We start from the raw sequence: 7,771 nt of genomic DNA on the forward strand, positions 1-7,771 counted from the left end.
AATTTTAATATTTGTGCATATTTTTCCATTTTTCATGGTTTAAAGAGTTTAGCACGTTGCGCGTCTGATACATACTCCATGAGCGATATAAGGACTCAATTAACCAGAGATACAACCAAAGGGCTTGCAGCCTCTTTATAAAAATGAGCTTATTTTGCAAAAATTGGGAAAACTGTAAAGAACGGTAACCCCGCCGGAGAGTTTTGGGGTACCGCTTATAAACGCATATTAGACGTTTTTGTGTTAACGGTGCTCTAGGTTATTTTTCCTTGGGTTAAATAAAATAGAAAAACTGGCGGCAAATTCGAACAAAATGGTCGACCCAGTTGTCTATCCTTAATTATGATCGGGCCTGCTTGATGCCATAAGAATTATTAATGTCGTTCATCTTTGTCGTGATATTTTTTTTTACTTTTATGTTATAAAAGGAATGGCAATATTACTATATTATAGTATATTCCATACTTTTTAAGGAGTCTGTCATGAATTATTTTAATGCAACGTTTATAAATACGTTGAAACTGTTGTCTATCACAGATTATTTAAATTATTTAGCTTGACGAATAGGCTATTGAGCAAACAGATTTTAGGCTTAAAAGTATCACGATTATCAAACTGTTGTCCGCATCTCAATAATATGTACCTTTACGAAGTTGTTAGTGTCTATCAAAGAAATATTTTAATTGATATTTATGTATGTCATACAAAAATAACCCTATCATATACCATTTCTTTTATAGACATTTGAAGGTAAATATTAACAAAATCAATTGATATATTTTAATTTTTGCATCAAATATGTTCTTTGATAATATAAAGAAAAGTACATTGATCAAACAAGTGTAAGTGAGAAAGAAATAGAATTGGCTTCAATTGCCAATCAATAATTTTTGCTCACAGTCTGCAGTCTATCACAGATCAATGAGCAATTGCAATGACCAACAGTTAACACAAACGGTTCCGTGGGAGGGGGGATGGCACACCCGGCACATGCCCCATCACTAAAGTCGTCAAAGTTTGCATTCTATCTCAAAGGAGTGGAAACTAATAAACTACACCTTTCAAATGCCATCATGTGCAGGCGACATGAACTCATGAAAACAACAAATTCAAACAGCGCAACTTCCTTTAATTATGTCCTCTTGATGTTTCTTCATCCGTAAATAAACAACAGTTTCCTCGTCTTCCAACAATTTCCAATACTGGTGAAAATGTATCCATCATCCGTGTGATATTTGTTGAAAACAAGAAAAGCATACATGCCATAAAACTAAGAAAAAAAATATTTTCTCCAGTCTTGTAGCAGAACGCAATCCTTGAATATGTGCCATGAAGTCAATATCACCACTACTTGAAGGCCACCGATGTGTTATGTTCACTTGTATGTCTTTCTGATTTCTTCACAAATTGCTTACGTCTAGCGGACCCTTTGGGGGAGGGGTACGCACCTTTGGTATGTCCTCTCTTGGGGAGCGGAGTACGCCCCTTAGGTATGCCCTCTCTTGGGGAGCGGAGTACGCCCCTTAGGTATGCCCTCTCTAACGTCTGATCCTGAACTCTCCCCTGCTTTTAAGATAAACTTTCATAACCAGTATCACTTATTAACTTATTATTATAATAAAATTCATTAAACTTATCTTGAAACCATGTGATGGCAGATAAACAATGGTTAAAGTTAAATGAACAGTAATGTTCATTTCTATTTTTTTTATTGATAAGATTAATCCCAGTATGAAAGATTCATTTTATATTAGAAAATATATAAAATATATACGTTTAGGAAAGACAATTAAGAAAACCATGTTTTATGATAGACAATATTTCTTTATGTTAATGAAACATAAGAAAAAATATTCTTATTGTCTATCAAGAAATATATTTCTTATTGTCTATCAAGAAATATATTTCTTATTGTCTATCATGAAAAATATTTCGTACTGTCTATCAAGAATTGTTTTTATTATTGCCTATCATGAAATATTTTCTAACTGTCTTAGTATCATAAATATTATCATATTTTATGGTAGACAATAAGAATTTTTTTAATATATCTTATAAATTGTCTATCATGAATTGTTTTTATTATTGTCTGTCATGAAATATTTTTCTCTCTATCATAAATTTTAATACATATATTTAATTCAAAATAGTTCTTATTGTCTATCATGAAATTTTTTCTTACTGTCTATCTGATAGTATTTTCATTATTATCTATCATGAAATATATTTCTTACTGTCTATCATACATTTTAATAAATATATTTTATGATAGACAATACGATTTTTTTTATACATAATTACAGTAAAGCAAAAACATGATGGACTGTAAGAAACTTACTACTTGTGTTTTCATTTAATTATAGGACAAATAAGAAAAATATAAATAATTCTTATTGTCTATCATAAAAAAAAACATATTTTACGATAGATAATAAGAAATAATATGGATAAACAGCTAAAGTTCAACATTTCAAGAATAATATTTTACGATAGACAAGAGGAACAAATCTATACTGCGTTGATCATGATAGATAATATGACAAATAAGACCACTATTTTATGCTTCAACTACAACATTTTCATAATTTATTTTCAAGATAGACACCAAAAATGTGTTTCTCCTTTGTTGACTCTCGTTTATAAACTCGAAGTTAGAGCAATATTAAAATCATTACCAAGATTTCCAAATCCTTTAAGCGAAGACCATGACACCAAACGAGTTGTCGTCTCAATTTCATGTGTTCGAATCGCATCCAGAGCCTCCAATAAACTTTTTTGCATGGTCGCCGCCATGTTGAATCACCTTAAACGACCAATTTACGGTAGTCGAGCTATTTTACATTATATTAATAATTGTGATGCCCAATAAGAGGTCGTATAACAATCTGAGATAGACAATGGCATCGACGGGACAAAATCATTAAATCACTTTTTCATTTAATTGAGCGGTTTCCCGTTATACCGCCCTTATCATTTCTTTTCAACATGACCCGGCTTGTCAGTGAACTGAGTGGTACATGTCAGCGACATTGTCATGCCATAGAATAACAAGGCTTGTTGACAACTTCATTCATGCAACATCGGCGCACACAAAACTAAATCAAGATTGATACTAATCCTTTGAATCTTACTTTCTTGTGTACAGCTCGTGGGTTATACCTAACGTAGTCCATACAACCTGCTGCATAGTCTTGACGATTTTGCTTTGTTTTGGTGACTACAGGCAAACTAATGAATCATTGAACAGTTGAATGTCCAAATGTTATCCAAGTTCCTGTAACGCGCATTTGTGTGGATACACCAAATTTGTCTGTCAAAATGATTGCAAAATTAATAGAAGCTCTTTAAGCCTTTTGGAATATTGAACTTTTGAGTGTTATTTTGAATGGATTTCGAGTAGATTCCAGTTCAACTGGGCAGCAGTCCCCATAAGTAACCTGTTCATAAACAAACTGTGTAAGAATTGGTGCTGCAGATAGGTATTCTGTCTATAGATTTGTGTAACCCATTTATTTTTATTATGGGGACTGCTTGTCTCGAAGTGACCCCTTATATTTATGATAATAGACCAGGTAGACCAGGTAAACATCAGATCCAAGCTTCAAATAACTTTTTATGTAAATTTTATTATACGCCCTTATGTAATTTCGTGATATGTAGTGTTCATGTTAGCTTTATTCACCAGGTATGTCGCTTTTTGTAATTCTGGTGTCTCACACAAATGTAGGGGTTTGATCAAAAAGAAGTCAATGAGGCAGGGCATGCTACTTAAGTAAACAGAACTGAGTTTAACCATTTTATATTTGATATAATTTATTTGTAGGTGTATATGAACATGTATTGTTTGTTACTCATCAGGGCTTTTTTCAGCTGTTATTAGCCATTATTTTCTCTATTCCTAATGCCAAAAGTTCATATTTTTACAATATGAAGCTTAAGAAAAAAGGTTTAATTTGGCCCGTAATTGACACAAAAAGATACTTTCAGTTTTAAATAGCAATTTTAACTTTTTTTGTGTATTACAAATCTGTAGTAAAGAATTATACAGTGCACATAATATATAAGTATTGCTTTCAGAACCAAGATGAACAGAGAAAGCAAGCTACTGACGCAGTTTTAAGAATGGACAACATAAGAAATACACTTCAACTTACAGTCGTCCCATTCAGCACCACTATATCCATATAAGTTAAAAGTGTATGTTCCTTTTGCTGCTAAGATGTTGGTGATAATTTCTGTAGTGTAATTTCAGTTAAAAAAATAAAGATCTTCTTGAACAAACCCTTATACTTAATGTCTAGTTAGTACTCAATCTCTATTTAGTAGATGTTCATGTCATATTATATTAAAAAGATAATTACCATAACACCCTTAAATAGAATGAACATACACCCCCACCAACTGCCACCCATCCTGGTATAATAAAGTCCACAATTTGTACAGGCATTATGCTTGATTAATTCTTATGCTTGCCTTATCACAGTTTAGGTGATTCTCTTAAGTTTTGTATTCCTTTTACTGATGGAAGCTATTGCTTTACGCTTTGCATAATCAAACTCAAATTTGCTTCCTTGAATATGGTACAGTTTTTGTATTTTCTGTATCTTACACAATGAAGTGAAAAATAAGCCCACTCGGTGATTCACTTAAAATACAGCAAAAGGCGGAACAATCGTGTTTTGTGACTGATATCAACGAACAAAGAATAACGACATTTTAACGTGCGTTTTGAAAAGATGTTATGATAGAACAGATTGTTTCGACATATAAATGAGTAAGAGTATTGATGTACCTGTATTTTTTGGATTGTTTTGTAAAAATAATATGGTTGCTTTAAAAATAAATGGGCTGATTTCCAAAGTATGCTTTACATTTTTGTTCTGCTTTTCAGGTTGTGGAAAGGGCCATGAGCTGCAATTTGGCAATGGGTGACATAGCATGTAAAGTCTACAGAGTAAGTCCTGCAAATTACAAGAGATTATAACCACACAAAGTCTTACCACTATGAAGTTGTACCATATTAATTTAGAGGAGTCGTCCAATATGTATATTAGATAGTAAAACATAAGTGAAGATGAAGATAATCGGTTTGGCCCTAGAGACCCTTTATTTGTGAAGCATGAGGGTCACAGCACCCCAGCAGAAAAGGGGGGGGGGTTGAAACCATGATACTCTAGCGCTGGACGCACCAATAAACTTTACTTTCTCAATAACATTATCATATAACAAAACAATGTTATAACAATGCAAGATATAGTTGTTACCTGATTTCGCGTATACCATCGGCATTTTCAACTTGTGTGCAATCTAAAGCAGTTTTATTATATACAGCTGCGTCAGATGTGTAGTTTTATTATTCCTGTTCAGAAAACTGTTTTATCAACTGCATATTTCACTAATAAATCTAAACAATCAAACTGTTTGCTTAATTTTGCATTTTCCAAAGAAACTTCCTGGTGGTACTTGGTTATAATATTGAATTTTTAATCGACTTAAAGGTTAGAGAACACTTAATGTATTCCTTAAGACCACTCGGTCAAGGATTACCCGTGAAAGCGCAAGCACTTGCTTCAAACAGGGTCCTTTAATTATTTTTCAAAGCACCGATGAACGGGTACAACTTTCATTGGTTAAATCTAACTAAAAGAAACAAGCTCGATTTTGCTAAAGGTGAATAACTGATAAAATCACTCTCGAGTCCGTTTCCTGGCTAGAAACTGTTAGTGTGTCATTTTTTAGAGGCCATCCATGAGATAGTACCCCTGGCGGGAATCGACCCCACATCGTCGTGGGTTAGAAGCAGAAACCTACACCACTAAACCACTTTCATCCTTAAAGTACCGAGAGGCAGGCATCACGCGGCAAAAGGATCGAGCTAAATGTACCATGGAATAAACACACGACTACGACTTCCATAAGCAAACGCTTTAACCAATAGGCTACGGAGACGGTATTAATGCATGTACTCAATTGCAGATTCAGGAGGGGGGTCGGTCCCAGCGCGCGCGCGCCGCCCTCCACCCCTTTGAATCGTCCGTTTATACATTCTCAGTCAATATCGGGAAAAATACAATATTAAGATAAAAATGCACTATTTCGGACTATAAATTAGAGGAGTACACCTACCCCGGCCCAACATTTTAAGCCATTATATTTCAGTTCTGACGGAGGGGCGGATGTGGAAAGATTGAGCCAATGAGTTTCAGTAATCAGAATTGTTGTTTCATAATGTTATAGTTCCTTTAAACAGTTTAAACGTGTTATGACATCGAAATAAACAGACGCATGTTCAGTTTAAACATACTTTGTATACAACGTTCTCGTACTCCAGAGCGATGATGCTATGCATTATATTTATCATCCGACCTCTGATGAACAGGAATGACAACGTATAAAAGCTATTATTTATACAATTATGATCATCTGACTGACAGAGTATCTGCCAAAACTTTTCTGTTTAAAGAGACTCTCTCATGTTCTGGCACCAGACATATTTTTTCTCGTAATGCATCTGAACACTTATATTTATTTTACTCCTTGGTACTGAAATTGCAGAAATAATAGTAACCAGGTTGATTTTCTTTTATACTTCAATTGCATTTTTGAAAAACGATTAAAGTAAAAGTAAAATAAATCTGGTTAAAGATGGGAGCAAGCCCATGCCCGTGCAGATAACACATACTCGTTGATTATGTCAATCAACTGATTGTGCAACAGCCTTTTGTTGAATCGTGTTAGTAACGCATTTCAAAATTTTGGACTTCAAAGGCTATATATTTTAGCAAATATCAACATTTAGGGTTCCAGCCATCAATAGCTTAGCTTTAACACTTCGTTTGATTCACAATACTTTATTTCGTAATAACAATCTATAAAATCCGAGTAAAAGATGCATTTTCAAAACCCTGAACGCTTCGCTTATATTCACTCAAAAACTTCGACATACTAAAAAACCGAGTTTCTTAATATATAAATCTCCAATAAATTTGCCACATAAAATTCAACATGGGTAAACAATTATAAAAAATAATGTATTTTATGTATTGCAACATATTTATAAAAAGATAAAGTCAATTGAATCAAATGAACATTTTCAATGTACTTTCTTTCCCGCGGAAAGTGGACTTTTCATCTTACTCCAACAAGTGAGGAGTATGGTTGATTCTCTTCGTGACTGAAATCAACTTTTTAAAACACTTGGTGTATTTCAAATCTAGTCCATATAAACATCCCCTTCAGATTCTTTGACGATTGCATTTCCATGGGAGATCACTGCGTAGGATAAACATACAAGTGTTGTTTAGCCACACTGTGGTTTCAATAATGTCAGGGGCGTAGCTACCCCTCTATTCATGTGGATTCATAAATGTGCAGGGGGGGGTTCGGGGCCATGCCCCCCTCAGAAATTTTTGAAAACCATGGTGCAATCTAGTGCATTCTGGGCGTTCCGATGTGCATTATTTAGTACTGGAAAATAACCAGTTTTTGGATCATGTAGTCAAGTTCGCATACAGCAACTTTGATTTTTTTTCAGAACCATGTTTTTTCAACCGCGTATTCACGTATAGGCGACTACACGCCTGTATGTTGTGCATATGTCTGTATAATTTGGTTTAAATGATGCATCCTTAATGTAACACCTCCTTGTTGCTACACCAATAGAAACTTCTTTGGATGTTAAAAGTAAAAGAACGAGCACTGACGTTCCCATTTTTGTCTGGGTCATTTAAGTAATAGAAAACAAATTACAAGATAAACAAATTTGTTTTGA

The 7,771-nt window shown here is 33.9% G+C and overlaps 1 long non-coding RNA gene across 1 annotated transcript; it reads right to left on the reverse strand.

The window, feature by feature from the left end:
- Nucleotides 1-800: 800 nt before the first annotated feature.
- LOC128212058 (uncharacterized) lies at nucleotides 801-4,456 on the reverse strand. Its single transcript, XR_008257377.1, has 3 exons — nucleotides 4,155-4,456; nucleotides 2,676-2,803; nucleotides 801-1,563 (listed from the first exon to the last, which is right to left on the reverse strand). It is a non-coding gene; the product is annotated as an uncharacterized LOC128212058 (long non-coding RNA).
- Nucleotides 4,457-7,771: the final 3,315 nt, after the last annotated feature.

The sequence above is a fragment of the Mya arenaria genome, chromosome 12, assembly GCF_026914265.1.
Source record: "Mya arenaria isolate MELC-2E11 chromosome 12, ASM2691426v1".
NCBI classification, from domain to species: domain Eukaryota; kingdom Metazoa; phylum Mollusca; class Bivalvia; order Myida; family Myidae; genus Mya; species Mya arenaria.